The sequence below is a fragment of the Staurois parvus genome, unplaced genomic scaffold, assembly GCF_062004578.1.
Source record: "Staurois parvus isolate SC_StPar_1 unplaced genomic scaffold, SC_StPar_1.0 ptg000051l, whole genome shotgun sequence".
NCBI classification, from domain to species: domain Eukaryota; kingdom Metazoa; phylum Chordata; class Amphibia; order Anura; family Ranidae; genus Staurois; species Staurois parvus.
In genome coordinates this window covers 5,604,198-5,621,832 of record NW_028317847.1, presented here as the reverse complement: position 1 = coordinate 5,621,832, position 17,635 = coordinate 5,604,198, and the positions used below count along the sequence as shown (strand labels likewise).

Sequence of the window (17,635 nt, the reverse complement as noted above, 5' to 3'; positions counted from 1 at the left end):
GCCCATTCAAAATGAATAGGCTGGCAGACAGGCAAGGCAACACAACATCTCTAGAAAATGGTCCTGAAACGTTTGTGGCAGTGAATCACAAAGCTACTCATGTCAGTGCACTGCACGTATTATGCTTTACTGTAACATACATCCACCTCCAAGGTGCCCTGGCCTTCCATTCAGAATGAATGGCACTGCATTGCACACGTTGTGGTAACACATGGGTTGATGCACACATGATTAGGGTAGATCAGAGCTCATATCAGTGCCTAACCTCTCAACCAAACTCTCCAAACACCACCTCCCTCTAACCCCTAGAAAGAACAACTCTACTCATAAGTAGATATTAGTTAAATGGCCAAAATGGCCCTTTTAAATAACAAACATAACAATAACATATCAAACCAGAAAAAATGGTTGCAGGTCCTTGACAGTACCATATAACTAAGAACTTTGTGTCTGTGGTGCCAGTGTGAGTGAGTTATGACCCCAGCCACCAAACATGCCTCGGGGACCAACCCAGCTGACCTCAGACACCCACCAGTCTTACCACTACCTGGTCATTATAACTTTAACCATACCAACTAGAGGACACCATACCTTGAATGGGTCCTGACCGTTTTCCCAATACAACCATATTTAGACCCCCATCTACGACCCCAAACCACCAAATACCGACTGGAGTACTCAAACAATTAGGGAGGGAGGGAGGGGGGTATTCATCCAATAATTTAAGCTCTACAGGTGAACCTATACCACTCCTCCCCAGCAACCATACCCGTCTGATCCTCCCAATCACCCAATCTACTCAACCGGTCAGGTAAGGGTTAGTAACTGACCACACAACTTTAAAATAGTTAATACTACTATGCAACATAGTAGTGTGATCCGAACCTTAAAAAGATTTCCTTTCACTCCCTGCCCAGGGATTGTACCAAGAAGTGAGAACATTTTCTCTAAAGTGTCTAACATTTTCTCTTACACAGTTGATACAGGAACAGTTGTCCCAAATAGAAGACTATCCCTCAACTCTTGTTCTGGTGAACTCTAGGAATTGGGATCTCCCCTCATTTTCTGTCTTAGTGACAATGGTGGCACCAGTTAGCCAAGTAATGACCCCAGCCACCAAACACTGCCTTGGGGACTGACACAGCTGCCCTCAGACACCCACCGGTCTTACAGCTACCCGGTTACTATAACTTGAACCATACTAACTAGAGGATGCCATACCTAGATTGTAAGCTCGAAAGAGCAGGGCCCTCAATCCCCTCATGTTTTGCATTGTATTGGTATTGTTCTGTCACATGTTCTGTCCCCCTTTGTAATGTGCAGCGCTGAGCGAACTATTGGCGCTTTATAAATACTGTATAATAATATAATAATAATACCTCGGATGGGTCCCCCATTTTCCCATGAACAGTCTCTGTTTGTCCCTTGGTGACAATGGTCTCCAGAACAAAGAGATACTGTTCAACTATCTAGCCATGACACAGTAACAATAAAATACTAGCATAAATAATTGACATGGATTCTAACCCTTCCTTATCCTAACCAAAACTAGAAAAAAAGTGTTTGTTATAAATACACTTTATTAGGACATACTCCGTTTTTTTCAGACAGGAGGTGTCACTCTCAGTTTTTCATGTGTTTTCCACTTTCTACTTACCTCCTATTGTAGAGTCTGTTGGGTATACATATCAATAGCTCAAGCTTAGTTTTACACATACAATTGCATAAGTCAAAGCAGTAAAAGAAGCAGATAGAAAACATTAGTTAAAAAATAACAAAGAAACTAAAAAAAAAATTATAAATTGACCTAAAACCATTACAGTTCTCCTTTGCGTTTAATGAGTGCAAGCATGAGGCATCCTGGGTGACTCATACACGCTCATGTCTAATTAGGTCAATTACCCCGTAGGAAGTATTGTAATTTGTAACAGCATTACTTTCCACTGAGTAATTAATTTAATCAAAGCTTATTAAAGCTAAATAATGAAATCCTATTGGTTGATTCAAGCTGAACTCCAGGCAGATATAAAAGACAAAATTTAATGCAGCTCTGTATTCATTAATAAATCATTACATATTTTTTTTATGTAACCAGTTTAAGTACAGTACATGAATTTGACCTGGCATCAGCCTCTTGCAATTCTCTGTACAGCAGAGCTTAGATCAAAATAGAGAGAGCAGGACTGAGAGCAAATCAGGTTTGCAGCATGCAAATGTTCTGCTAGCGAGCATGCTGATAGGAGGGGAGCAAAGTGAGCAGGAGGCTGACCTCATTAGTCCACTGCTTTTCTTTTACTGTCTAGGCTGGGGCTGGAGAAAAGATATCTTGGTATACCTTAAAGTGATTGAAGAAATTAAGCAAATCTTCCTATATAAATTTTACTTGTTTATTTGTAGCTCTTTCTCCTCTACATCTGTTCAAAGTGTACAGTTTACACAACATTGTTCAATCTATAGAAGGCAGGGACCTGATGTCATACACTACACAGTAGAGAGGAGAGATGAGTGTGATCTGAGACCTGAGTGAAGGGAAAGGGCACCCCCCCTCTACAAAGCACATAGGGAAACATGCACGTCTGTGGCTGTCAATCACAGGCTGTATGCTGGAGTTCCCTTCCCTCAGGATTCTGTGGTGTTGACATAACCTGTCAGAAGTGCCTAGTGCAGATAACAGAAAGAAGAGACAGCAGACAGAAATCATGCCAAGCGCTTTGGAATGAGGCAAGTACACAATAAAAAATGGATATGCTTTGTTCATTTTTCATTTCAGAGGTTTACAACTACTTTAACTGTAAGTGGTGTCATCAACCTAAGAAATGGATAAGTGAGCGCTAAAAGTCGCTAGAGCCGCTGAACACCAAAGGTACCAAACAACCTGTTTAAATATTGGTGGCATTAACCTAGCTGTGCTGGGTAAATCTCAGGACTGGATGGATAGAAATGTACATACTTTGGCTGGCAAAAACAACTTCCTTATATATATTTATATTTTTTGTTTTATTTTGTTTTATCTATGTATTTAGTTGTTTTCCAGAAGTTCTGTTTTTACTTTCTTACCATAGGTGAGTGCCAGTTTAATGGAAGGTTAAATCTGTGGCAACATACTAAAATAGTAAAAGAATCATTTACCAGTTCACATTACTAACAGATCGATTTGTAGAGCAATTAGGAGGTACTTGATAAGGGTTATTTGCACATTTGACCAAACAGGCTGTGATCTGGTACTAGTGAACCCACATATCCCAACAATGGCACCACCTGCCTGGAGTTTGCATGTTCTCCCTGTGCCTGCGTGGGTTTCCTCCGGTTTCCTCCCACACTCCAAAGACATGCTGGTAGGTTAATTGGATCCTGTCTAAATTGGCCCTAGTATATGTATGTATGAATGTGAGTTAGGGACCTTAGATTGTACGCCCCTTGAGGGTTAGGGACTGATGTGAATGTACAATATATATGCAAAGTGCTGCGTAAATTTATGGTGCTATACAAGTACCTGTAATAAATAATAATACTGAGGCAGGCAGCCCACTCCAACATACCATCATATGCAGTATAATGGGACATGCATTACTGTAAACATGACAGTCCCTGCATTGCTCCATTGATTTTCAGTACATGCTTCTCAGGAGAAGGCTTTAATAAAATGAACTGCCTGCCTGGAGTTTGCATGTTCTCCCTGTACCTGTGTGTGTTTCCTCTGGGTTTTCCAGTTTCCTCCCACACTCCAAAAAGACATGCTGGTATGTGAATTGGATCCTGTCTAAATTGGCCCTAGTATGTGTATGTATGAATGTGAGTTAGGGACTTTAGATTGTACGCCCCTTGAGGGTTAGGGACTGATGTGAATGTAAAATATATATGTAAAGTGCTGCATAACGACAGCGCTATATAAGTACCTGAAATAAATAATAAATAACTGCAAATTTCTTTGTGAAATAATCTCTAATTATTTAAATTATCTAAATTAGTCTTCAACCCTTTTGGCATAGGTAACCATTGAGCTCATGTTTCCTTTTGCTTCAGTGTGATTGTATGTGTTTATTTTTTTGATTATCTAATGCTACACAAATGGACCTTTAAAGTTGTGTTATATCTTTTAAAGTAGAACTGTAGCCTGATTTTTAATAACATTTTATTACATATACCAGTGTAGGTTTTAATAGAGCTTCGGTTATAGGCTATATGACTGTTATCTATATGTATACTCACCTGTTTTTACTATATGTATACTCACCTGTGTTTACTATATGTATACTCACCTGTGTTTACTATATGTATACTCACCTGTGTTTACTATATGTATACTCACCTGTGTTTACTATATGTATACTCACCTGTTTTTACTATATGTATACTCACCTGTTTATCAATTTAGATTACCTCTTGTTCTCCAGAAGAAGTGAACAGCGAAACGCGTTTAAACTGATTGTCCACCATACATCGAAATGTTCTACATGAAAGCCATCAGAAATGATTGAAGGTACCATAGTACTATGTTCGGTGGTGATGAAGCAGTTTGAAGTAGACACGGGGGTTAATTTACTAAAACTGGAGAGCGCAAAATCTGGTGCAGCTCTGCATAGAAACCAACCAGCTTCCAGGTCTTTTTGTCAAAGCTTAATTGAACAAGCTGAAGTTAGAAGCTTTTTTTTTTGGGGGGGGGGGGGGTATGAGGACTACTACTAATTCATTTTAATCTTTTGTGTATGTGTAATGTAATAAAGATTATGTTGTATTTTATGTAATAATATGTGTGGCATGTGTTTTTGGCACCTAGAAAAATTCTTCTTCCAGTTAAAAGACGTTTTATAGTATGTGATTTTTTTAAGAAAGGGGTGCCCAATGGCCATCACCTGTACCAATAAATATTTTTAATACAGTGTTAAAATGCTAAAATCTCTGACAGTTTGTTTCTACTTCTGCTTCTTCCATCCTCGATTCCTGGTAGGAAGTTTCCTAAGTGGTCAATATATATGTGGTTATATGGGAAGCTTTTTAGAGCCCACATCCAGGAGAGAAAAAATTTCTCTATTTCCCACCTTGAAGGATGGTTCTAAACCTCGACTCAAGCTTTTTTTTTAGTAGGCCAGCATCTTTAAAAATAAGAAAAGTGGCTTGCTTTCTAAGCAATCCATTCATGATTGTAGATCTGGTTTTCCTCTACAGTAATGATTTTCATTGGCATACAGAACAACAATCATATCAATTGGGCATGCTTTTCTGCAATGTTTATATATTGTACGGTCTTTGTATGTGTCATTTAGAGTAGATGATTATGTCTTTCTTTGGATACAAGTATTGCACAACTTGTATGTTTTGTTGAAAAAAAATAAAATAAAAAAATATAGATTAAATAATATCATTTGTTGAAAGGAAAAATAAAAAATCAACTCTGGCCAGTACCTTCTCCCCAGTACTGGCTCACTGACTCTGTAATTCAGCACTGCTCCTCTTTTGAGTTTCAGCCCACATCTTGTGAGCCCAGGGAGGCCTGAGGATTATGTGATTACATGGCGCTACTATTCATAGTATTCATGATCTGCCCACTGAAGGAGAAAACAGAGGAGGAAGAAGACCCATGACATCACCTGCCTAGACCGAAGACACCAGGAAAAAGGTATTTATATGGATATTTCCTTAAAAAGCAGGGTCAAGTGCATGTATGGTAGGGGTCTACAAAACGGGCAAAGCAGCAGGGTGTTGGGCTTTAAATGCAAGAGTTGAGAATTTCAGGTATTCCTTGCTTTGTCATTCATGGCCCCATTAAAGGGTGAAGAATTTCCACTTTTTTGCTTCTTTCCATTTGTATACATTTTTTTTTGTGAACTGCAAAAGAGTCTGTGTTCTTAAATGTGAGGACTTTGCCAACATTTGAAAACTGGTACAGCCTACTAAAGGAGGGGCTGACCTCATAAAACACATGAGATGCAACCCCTTAGCACCCCCTTATACACTGCAAGGTACCTGAACTGTATAAGGAGTTAGAGGAGAATTCCAGGTCTGGATATTTTATATATAGTTACATTGGTCTAGCTTGGATCAATGTAACTAGGTTTATAATGCCTGGCTGATGCCCCTGGAAGCATGAAATCACTGAAGTAGACTCTGCTGTTCCAGTGATCTCCACTTGCTTTGAAGTCCCGTGTTGAACAGCTTGCCTGTTAAATTGTGGCCTGAAAGCAAGGGGGAACTGCATGCTGTTAATTTTGTATAATTACTTTTGCCAAGTGCTACCGTGATGGTACTGCTTTCATGCATGAGCTAGCGCCCCCTCATGAGCAAAAGCCAAAATACTTTACCAGGTCCCACACTGGAAGCATAACGTCTATAACACTTGCCAATGGCATCTGTCCCGGCACCAACTACAGAGTCATTTTGAGGGAGATAGCATTTAACAGCGATTTTCCTCCACCAGCTCTTTACATGCGTCACACATTACTCCTTAGTTGCTTCAGCCCAAAACATGAAAGGAAGCTGCTGTATAGTTTGTGAGACCGCATACACTGAGGTGCAGGCCCAGTCCCTAATAGGGTTCTGTTACAAAGCAGGAACTAATATAAAGACTCTGCCACTTAGAAAGGCAGATCATACAGCCACCAATTCATCCCTCCCACAGAACCTCCAACATTGCCCACCACCACTTTCTCTCTCAAGCTAAGTGCTAACCTTTCCTTTATTCTACTTATTCTCCATCACCCAGATGGTTAACATGAAAGCTTACACTTTGTGCCCCATTTCCATTCACTGTCGGAGCACAATCACATTCTCTTCATAAGTAATTCAGACCAGACGTTACTTTTAACCAGTTCTTCTGTAGTTGGCATACAGTCTTTAATAAACTCAATAAAGTTACAGAGGGTCATACAATCTCCAGATTACAGTGCAGTTTCAAATACCTTCTTGTTAAGTACTGTATTTGGACTATGGTGCTTATACCTTTAGGTTGTGCTAGTGTCCACTCAGTTGTAGTTTAGCTTCAACTTAGTCCCATTCCAGGGTCCCACTGAGGGGTTACCCTGTTGTCAGTGCAATCCTACATCTCCTTGTGCATGGTCTTCTCTACTCCTATGACCAACAACCACTGGCCCAACCTTCCACCATCTACAGTATCTCACAGAAGTGAGTCCACCCCTCACATTTTTGTTAATATGTTATTATATCTTTTCATGTGACAACACTGAAGAAATAACACTTTGTTACAATGTAAAGTAGTGAGTGTACAGCTTGTATAACAGTGTAAATTTGCTGTCACCTCAAAGTAACTCAACACACAGCCATTAATGTCTAAACTGCTGGCACCAAAAGTGAGTACACCCTTAAGTGAAAATGTCCAAATTGGGCCCACAGTGTCAGAATTGTTTGTGGCCACCATTATTTTCCAGCACTGCCTTAACCCTATTGGGCATGGAGTTCACCAGAGCTTCACAGGTTGCCACTGGAGTCCTCTTCCACTCCTCCATGATGACATCATGGAGCTGATGGATGTTAGAGACCTTGCGCGCCTCCACCTTCCATTTAAGGATGCCCCACAGATGCTCAATAGGGTTTAGGTCTGGAGACATGCTTGGCCAGTCCATTACCTTTACCCTCAGCTTCTTTAACAAGGCAGTGTTCATCTTGGAGGTGTCTTTGGGGTCGTTATCATGTTGGAATACTGCCCTGAAGCCCAGTCTCTGCAGGGAGGGGATCATCCTCTGCTTCAGTATGTCACAGTACATGTTGACATTCATGGTTCCCTCAATGAACTGTAGATCCCTAGTGCCGGCAACACTCATGCAGCCCCAGACCTTGACACTTCCACCATCATGCTTGACTGTAGGCAAGACACACTTGTCTTTATACCCCTCACCTGGGTGCCGCCACACATGCTTAACACCATCTGAACCAAATAAGTTTATCTTCATCTCATCAGACCACAGGACATGGTTCCAGTAATCCATGTCCTTAGTCTGCTTGTCTTCAGCAAATGGTTTGCAGACTTTCTTGTGCATCATCTTTAGAAGAGGCTTCTTTCTTGGACGAAAGCCATGCAGACCAATCTGACACAGTGTGCATCGTATGGTCTGAGCACTGACAGGCTGACCCACCACCCCTTCAACCTCTGAAGCAATGCTGGCAGCACTCATATGTCTATTTCCCAAAGACAACCTCTGGATATGACGCAGAGCACGTACACTCAACTTCTTTGGTCGACCATGGCGAGGCCTGTTCTGAGTGGAACCTGTCCTGTTAAACCGCTGTATGGTCTTGGCCACAGTGCTGCAGCTCAGTTTCAGGGTCTTGGCAATCTTCGTATAGCCTAGACCATATTTATGTGGAGCAACAATTCTTTTTTTTCAGATCCTCAGAGAGTTCTTTGCCATGAGGTGCCATGTTGAACTTCCAGTGACCAGTATGAGAGAGTGAGAGCGATAACACCAGATTTAACACACCTGCTCCCCATTCATACATGATACCTTGTATCACTAACGAGTCACATGACACTAGGGAGGGAAAATGGCTAATTGGGCCCAATTTGGACATTTTCACTTAGGGGTGTACTCACTTTTGTTGCCAGCGGTTTAGACATTAATGGCTGTGTGTTGAGTTATTTTGAGGGGACAGCAAATTTACATGTTATACAAGTTGTACATTCACTACTTTACATTGTAGTAAAGTGTAATTTCTTCAGTGTTACATGAAAAGATAGAATAAAATATTTATAAAAATGTGAGGGGTGTACTCACTTCTGTGAGATACTGTATATATACCCCTTCTATGGGAAGCATCACAGACCATAAAGGGCCGACACACCACAACACATTAACCCTTGCATTACCAGACATTAACCCACTGAGTACACAAGAATTATATTGTAGAGACCTGTCTACAGGCCACTTGGCACAGGTGCTATACAGAGAATGCTGATTGGTGGAGAAGCAGGGCGGTGACATCACGTTTTCCACCCTGTCCAAATAGAGAAGGCTTTGCATTCATTCAGATAATGCAAAGCATTCTCTCAGTGGCACCCGTTTCAAGTGGCCAAACTCCTGAGTTCAAATTGCAATAGTCCAGGTGCTCAGCAAAGGGACTGGGAAGCAAGTGAAGATCACTGGAGAAGCAGTGCGTACTTCAATGATTTCCAGCTTCCAGGTATCAGCCAGGTATGATATATACATAGTTACATGGGTCCAAGCTGGACCCATGTAATAATGTAAAAACATACCATGCTTGGAATTCTTCTTTAACATACCCCTGTTTGAGAACCCCTGGCCTAAATAAAGGTATAATACGCAACATTGAACAGCGATAAAATGATAGCTGTTCTTATTCCTCTATGTAAATGTACATCTCCTGTTTTCTAATTATTTGTTTTGAAATCATTGGCGGCTCTCCAGATTTTTCGAGACATTTTTTAAAAGGCAGTGTTTTGACAACATGCCAAAATATTTTATGTAATTCTCTTGTTAAACCATCTGGTCCAGGAGCTCTGATCAATGTAAAGCATCTCGCTAAAATAAATGAAATTTCAGCAAACAGATTTCTGCACTTAATCTGAGTATACTTGTCAACGTGTATGAATATTTGTGCAGTGAAAATTTGAAAGGCCAGCATCTCCAAACATTACAACAAGGAAAATTGTCTGCAAAATGTGACTCGCTCTGCTTTATAATATAACTGTAAAAAAGAGCAATGCCTTACTAGAAGAGAGGGTACTGACATCACTTCCACATGAATCCAAAAATCCTTCAATTTCTTCAGATAGTGTATGTATGGAGAGCCATCATGCGGATCGGCAATATTTGGCACATCTATTTCTCAGAAATGTATTTCGCACTCATTTCTTAGCATATTCTACGCCGATAGTGGGATTTTTGTTGTGGTATAATAGGCCTGATTCATAAAAACTAGAAAAGAAACCAATCAAGAACTGAGGGTAGAGATGTTGCAAACATCAATCAGTTTACCTGTCTTTATTCTATACATTTGACCATTCATGGCAATGAAGAAACCCCCACCCCACCCCCACGTATGCTCTGCCTTTGTGAATGTGCTACTTACTAGTACTTAACCCCTTCACACCTAAGGGTAAAACAAATCTAAATGCCTAAGCACAAATTTGCAACGTTGACATGTGTTAGTAAAACTTGTCATCACAACTACTTTGTACATCCAGGTGAATTATACCTTGTTTTTTCAGGACAAATTAGGCTTTCATTTGGTGGTAAATGGTAAAGGATATCTCCTGATTTGTTTTTATTATCAAAGGAAAACTGGCCCAAAATAGTAAAAAAATATATTTTTTTTAAATTTAGCTGTGTGTTTCTTGTTACTACCATAACCTACCATCAAAGAACTACCCAAAATAAATTTTCCAGCTCATGACGATCGCAGCGATACCATATATGTGTATGTTATTTGTTGTTTGCACCCGTAGTACAGCCCAGAAACAATAGTGCACATTTTGTTTTTTTTTACCTAAAACACACTGACACTAACTTACACTGATACCAAATGTTTTTTAAATCCTGACCTTTAACCCTGACCTTTTGACCTTGACCTTTGACCCTGACCTTGCCCCAAACACTTACCCTGGCACTGAAGTAGATCAAACCTTGATCTAGGTATTTTTTCTTCAATTTTCTTATTTTATTTGTATATAATTATTTAGCTTTTTTTTTCACAAACATTTTTTTTCTTCTATGCCAGGAGTTAGAGAGATACAATGTATCTCTCTCCTCCATTCATAGAGAGAAAAAAAAAACACAAGGGGGTCGGGCTGTACAGTAACTGATCACTGTGACAGCCAATCAGAGGCTATCACAGCAATCATGTGACCCTGAATTTGGGAGTCCCAGGTACTGATCGTTAGAATGGGACCCGGGGCTCTCAGTGACACCGCGGTCCTTGTGCTGGGAGCGCGCTGTGAAGCGCGGTCCTTGTACTGGGAGCGCACTGTGAAGCGCGCTCCCAGCAGAAAGACAGGTACACAAATATGCAGCCCCACGGAAAAAGGCCCAGTTCTGTGAGGCCGCATATTTGTGTTACGTTGGCGTCAAGGGGTTAAAGTGGAAGAAAAGCCTAACTCTAACTAGTCTTTGAAATATTACCCCCCATCCTGCACACCATATATATAAAAGTTCTGTGTACTTGCCTACTTTTATTCTGGTCCGGTCACATGATTCAGCAGCTCCAGCTTCCTTGTATCAGAGAGCAGCTGCTGCAGGAGAGAGAAGGGAGTGCCAACATGTGGGCCACGGAAGCCTATGAGTGATGTCATGGTTCTCAGAATTCACAGCCCTTGTCAAGTGCTCTGGATACACAAGGTAGCCTGAGTTACTGAATCACGTGACCTATTTAGACAGGATTAAAAATAGGCAAGTAACACAGACCTTTTTTATACAGGATAGGTAGAAGGAGGGGGTAGATAAACTTTTAAGACTAGAGTTAGGCTTTACTACTCCTTTAAGAGTTTTCCCTAATTATAACACACAGTAGGTTTTAGACGCTCATACCAAATACCTGCTCTGAAAACCTCTACCCAAAGCAACTGTTGTGGTTAAAGGAATTGTTATTGGTTTGATTCATATATTCTTTACTTTTTTTATGGCATGTCATCTAAAAAATACTTAAAAATATTTTTTAGATAAATAAGATACTGTATGTTGAATATTAAAACTGTAGTGCTACCCTCTTGAGAGCTGCTGGTTTTGGGTTCTCTTAATTATCTTGCACAGCCAGGCAACATGCATTTTCCAGTTGTATCTTGACACAACAAACTGTCCATGGGCTTGTTTTTTTTTTATTTAATAAGGCAATTCAAGTTTGTTAGGGTAAAGGGGTTATGGGATGCCCAACTTGATTGTAGAATAACAAATTGAGGACAATTTCTTTCTTGTAAAAAATCCACTACGTATGAAATAGAAACATATTGCCATAAAAAGGCATAAAAGTGAAATAAGATGATGATTCCTACTTTATGGGGTTGATTTACTAAAATGGAGAGTGCAAAAACTGGTGCAGCTGTGCATGGTAACCAATCAGCTTCCAATGCATGCCATAAATGGGTTGAATTTAGAAAATCTGAAATTTTGTGTGTTTTGTAATGCGATGGTGCCACCATTGATTTGGAAATTCAACCAACCTAGCCTTCAATTTCTCCTCATGTTGCTACAGAAAATAATTTTCATGGCCAAGAATTTTCTTTTCTTTCTAGGTCACAGCTTTATATTTCTTGCACGATTCTGTCATCATTGATTCAAAATTTGTTAATTTTTCAAAAAATTTACAACATGCTCAACCACTCAAATTTGATGGTCACACAAAAATTGGCCGTTTCTGTGACCCACTAATGGTGCGAAATTCAAATGAAAATTCTTACAAAAAAAGATTTTCGAAAGAAAATTATTTCGGAATTTGACCCATTTATGGCCGGCTTAACTTCAGCTTGTTCAATTAGGCTTTCACTGAAAAAACCTGGAAGTTGATTGGCTGCCATGCACAGCTGCACCAGGTTTTGCACTCTCCAGTCTTAGTAATGTCAACCCCATTATGTTTCGGTTGGATGGAGGTGGATCCATCAGAATCTTTGAATTGTAACATAACAAATGAATCCGAAATTAGTTTTGTTCCATTCGTTCTTTTGGATGCATGTGATTCCGGTCGATATCATCCAGTCAGCTCATTCCATTTATCTTTGTGGGTTGGACTAGCAGGGACGCTTAAGAGAGCAAAAGTAATCTCTCAAAACAACAAATTAACACATTAAAATGAACATAGCCAAACTTCCAAAATTACTTCCAAAAATGTGAATTGATTCTGAACAATTATATGAAACTAATTCCGAAAATGTATCATTCCCAACATAACAAATATGAGTAAATGAAATGATTTACTTAACGAATAAATCCAAAATGAAATGAAACAATTTTAACAAATTTTACCATTGTGCACATCTCTAATCATGCAAATACTGTATGTGGAAGTCGTTTGTCGCCATATGGCCACAGGACAGGAATTCTTTCACATTGGAATTTTATATACATTATTGATTAACATTAAGAGAAGTGCGGAACAAATATTTTATGTTTTTTCTGTATTTAACACATTTTTATGAGTATGTGTAGGTGTGAGCTGCTTTTCGAATTTAATTTTATATTTATTTTACATTTTTTTGGGGATTGTTTGCAGGTTTTCACATTTGCACAAGCAAATCAACATCCTCACAAATCTGTGAATTCTTAGTTGCTGCCCACCCCTGTTAGGCGTTTTCACTCCACTTCTCTAAGATATGACACCATGGCACTGAGAGTGCATTTGTTTGTGAGTGTCCCGTTTTAGATTTTAATAAATTGATTTAAAACGTATGGAGAGCACTATTGGGTTTATTCCTTTTGCTTGAGTACATGTCACATGGAGAGCAGTAGGTTGAACATCAGCACCAGTCAATGTGCTGATGCCTGTGGTCGTCACTGGGAGCCAGGAGCTAGTTGGAGTATAGCCCTAGAGGGGCAAAAGTGCATTTGACCTTGATTATTGATTAAGGTCCAATCCAGGAGGTGAGCACATATGGTTCAACTGGGTGATGCATGTGACACGTGGGTGATCTGTTGGAGAGAAGACTGTGATATCTAGAATTCACCGCTGGTTGGCCACACATACATATTCTTTTGTTTCATCATTTGGGTCTTACTTATTTAAGAGACACTGTTTTAGTTACGCTGCATCATTATTTGTGTAATAACTTTTGAAATAACATCACCATGTTAAAGCTAATGTAGCACCCTCCTAGTTAGCTAGGGGGAGCTAAAATCCTGTTTGTTAGAGAGAAGGGCTGAGTAGCAACATAGCTGTAATAGTCAGGAGGTCAAAACTGGGTCAGGAGCTGAGACGCTCTGCAGACCAGCCCTCCGGAATTTCCCCCTGTTCTAGATCTTTTCAGAAAAGTCTAGAAGCAGTGGGCACATCTGAGGAGTAGCTGGCCTCAGCTCTTGAAGGATCCTGGGCAATCCCCAACAGGAGGCTTGGAAAGGGACTGGGACAACCTTTAAGAGTTTCTGAGCCTGCTCAGCTGAAGGAGAGTTTGGGTGGTAGACAGAGAGGAAGATGTTAGGCTGAAGACAGGATCCAGGGAGGGAGCCCAGATGGAGAGAGGGGCTCACTTACAGGCAGTGGAGCTGGAAAGTTGGAAAGCTCAGAACTTCACTGGCCCCCAGAGCGAGGACCACCTGTACAGCAGGGAAGGAGCAGCCCAACTGATAGGCCTGGTAGCAGCCACCAACCCATCAGTGGTACAGGAGAGGATCTGAGTGAGTACCCCTGCACCCCCTGGGTGGATAGAGGAAGGAGCACTCTGGTGGGAAACTAGATTCGCTACCTACTTGGGACCAGGGGCGGACTGACCATTTGGAAACTCGGGCACTGCCCGAGGGCCCGGGGTCAGTAGGGGGCCCCATGAGATGCCCCTGGTACCTTTTTCATAGGCTTTTTTGAGTTTGGGCAAGGACACAGGGGCCCCATGATCCCCTATTGCCCGGGGGCCCCATGAGTTGTCAGTCCGCCCCTGCTTGGGACTGTCCACTTTTAAAGTAACAGGCTCTGGATCCCCTGTTCAGGGATACCTGCAGATTGCTGGGTGAAGGAAGAGGAATTCATCTAGGATCTGGGATGGTTCATTAAGGAAACGCTGGCTATCTCTGCAACAGAGACTGTGTTGCAGAGAAGGCTTGTAAATAGTTCCAGCAAGATGTCCAGTTTTTCTATAGATAACGGCTACAACTTACAAATGTTATGTCTTTTTCCCTCTACATTTCAAGAAGCGCTGATATGTGAACAAAATAATTTTACAAGTTTTCCAAATGACACTGGTATTAATCTACATCTGCACCTCACAGCTTCTGGTACAAAAAAAAAAAAACATGACTTTGTTTATAAAATATGATCCTCAAAGTGAAATGCTCCTTTATTTTCCCAGCATACCAATCAGCGGACCACCATGATTTATGCACATTTAAATGTCAGATTTGCATTGCTGCTTTTTAGGCTCCTTCTGTAACACAGCGCTGTCTTCTTCTCTTCTGACTAATGCTCTATGATAAAGTCATTTTCATTGACTAATGCTACATTAAGATTAATACCTTAGCCAGCAAACAACTTGAAACCAGGTCTATGGAGTTAAATGCAAATGAGAGAAAGTGATACAAACGTTTGCCGTTATTTGATATATATCACTTCACTAATCTGTTCCCTGCTCTGTCTCATGTAAAATATGAATTATGCAAACTTGTTACAAGCATTCTTGAATTCAGATTGCTTTGCTTGCGTTTTTTTTTTTTGTTTGTTTTTTTATGATTTTTATGTAATGGAAGATAGGCAATCTTCTGGATCTATATTAGGAAATAAATTTAGAACAGGGTTTAATAAAAACATGCTTTTCAGTGCCATTCAAATAGGTTTAATATTGTGGTGTTTTGAAAGAAAAGGATTTTTAAACAAAAGATCTGAGTATCAGCTAATATCATGAGAAAAAAAGCTAGTGCATGGTAGCTAGTTCTCATAAATAAACTTTATTCTACAATAAGCAACATATTAGGGACAGTCCTTTTGACACACTTCATAGAGAGAAAACAGGTGGCACACACACCTAGTGCATTATCCAAGGTTTATTGTAGGAGTGAAAGAATAATAAGAACATACTCACAGACGAAGCATGTATCTAAAAAGCATAGAAAAAATTACAATGGCCACAACGGCAGGCAAGGTGTTCTCACTGTCAGTGCGGTCAAATGGCTGACACGTTTCGGGGACGAATCCCTTTCCTCAGAGCTGATGACCAACCTCTGATGCTGATGTATGATGAATGGAAAGTAAGAGCCTTGCTGTTGATCCATTTCCATTCATCATACATCAGCATCAGAGGTTGGTCATCAGCTCTGAGGAAAGGGATTCGTCCCCAAAACGCGTCAGACATTTGACCGCACTGACAATGAGAACACCTTGCCTGCCGTTGTGGCCATTGTAGTTTTTCTATGCTTTTTAGATACATGCTTCGTCTGTGAGTATGTTTTTATTATTCTTTCACTCCTACAATAAACCTTGGATAATGCACTAGGTGTGTGCGCCACCTGTTTTCTCTCTATCCAGTGGCTGATTTCCCCGTCTGAGGAGGGCTGCACCCCTGAAGCATTTCCTTTGGTTGTCGCTGTCCTGGTACCCTTGGCTTCCCTTTTGGCTGTGCATATCCTGAGGCGCTGGAGAGTACATACGATATTCGTTTTAACACACTTCAGCCTGCAGAGAGGCATAATTATACTAAAATATAGCAAAAATGGAAACTGAAGTGACACACCATTACTAAGAGGTTCAATTGATGTGTGATTCCTCCATTGGATTGATTTACCAAAGCATGGATTGACTTCTGAGAATGCTTTGTGGTTTCAACTTCTGGTAATTAAAATGGAAATTGAAGCGCCACACCATTTCTAAGTGGTCCAGATACAATTTTATTCCAATAAAAGTCAAGGGGGCTTTCCAAAGAGTTACCAAAGGTGTTTCGCTGGTGCAAAAATGCCCCTTCATTAGGGCTAGAAAACACAAAATTACATCTCTATATCAATACAATTTCCCTTCCTCGTGGTCAAAGTTAAAACCAAATACCCAATAGTAGTTGACTCTGGCTATTTGGTTTGAACTACGACCCTGAGGACAGAATATTGTATTGATATTGTATTGATATGGAGATGTCCTTGTGACTTTTAATGGAATAAAGTTGTATCTGGACCTCTTAGCAGTGGTCTGGCACTTGAATTTGCATTGTTGTTACATTTCACTACAAGCTTAGAAGGTCCTCTGAGCTGTAGAAGCTGCCTGCCTGGGAACCAGATTATTTACATCATCATCAATATTTTAAGATAGCAATACAAAAGAAATAACCTTACAGGTCCAACGCCATTTTTCCACATTTCATAGCTATAACTGAGGCCTTCTTTGTAAGCCAAAGTGGGAATAAAGTTTGCTTAGGAGGACTATCTACTGTGTGTCACATTTTTGTCCCGTACCAGTAATTTCTCAAAGCCCTGAAAAGTCTAGCTGTCTTGAATGGGAGTAACTTTAGACCTGTTGCAGGTTCCACCTCAATATAGTTATGTTTCAACACAAGAAAGATACTTTATCTCACGACTTTAAAATGTTACTGTAGTAGCAACTTTGGGAATACCAGGAAAACTTTGGACACGAACTTGAGGAAAACAAGTTGTTTATTTACCAATGCTGGGACTTAGCAAGGACTAGTGTCTGCAAGCTAAGTGCTTTCAAAAGCCTCTTACATGGTGTATATACCAACAATTATGTCTCAATGCATATATTTCCTCTTTACTTTTCTGTACCATTAAAATACATTCTGAACAGTTAGCCTTTGCAGTTTTCACAGACATTGCAGCTGCTAGGCTAGAACATATCGTTTCCACAGGAAATGAGGGGGAGGGGTGAGCTGATGGCCTGGTTCTGCATACAGATGCTTTTAGAAATGTTAAAACTTAAAGGGGAATTCTGCAATATTTGGGTGCTGCCACATTTACCACTTTGATGCTATCGTAGAAAAAGTTTGGGTGAGATAAAGGATCACCAATTGACCACTGACCACCCAAGGCATAAGGGA

The 17,635-nt window shown here is 40.3% G+C and overlaps 1 long non-coding RNA gene across 1 annotated transcript in view; it reads left to right on the top strand.

Annotated features, from left to right (window-relative positions):
* The first annotated feature begins 4,381 nt into the window (after positions 1 to 4,381).
* Positions 4,382 to 17,635, top strand: part of LOC149470204 (uncharacterized) — a 30,683-nt gene continuing 17,429 nt past the window's right edge. The window contains exons 1-2 of the long non-coding RNA XR_016310203.1: positions 4,382 to 4,480; positions 5,466 to 5,617. This is a non-coding gene — a long non-coding RNA (uncharacterized LOC149470204). The remainder of the gene's footprint in view (positions 4,481 to 5,465; positions 5,618 to 17,635) is intronic.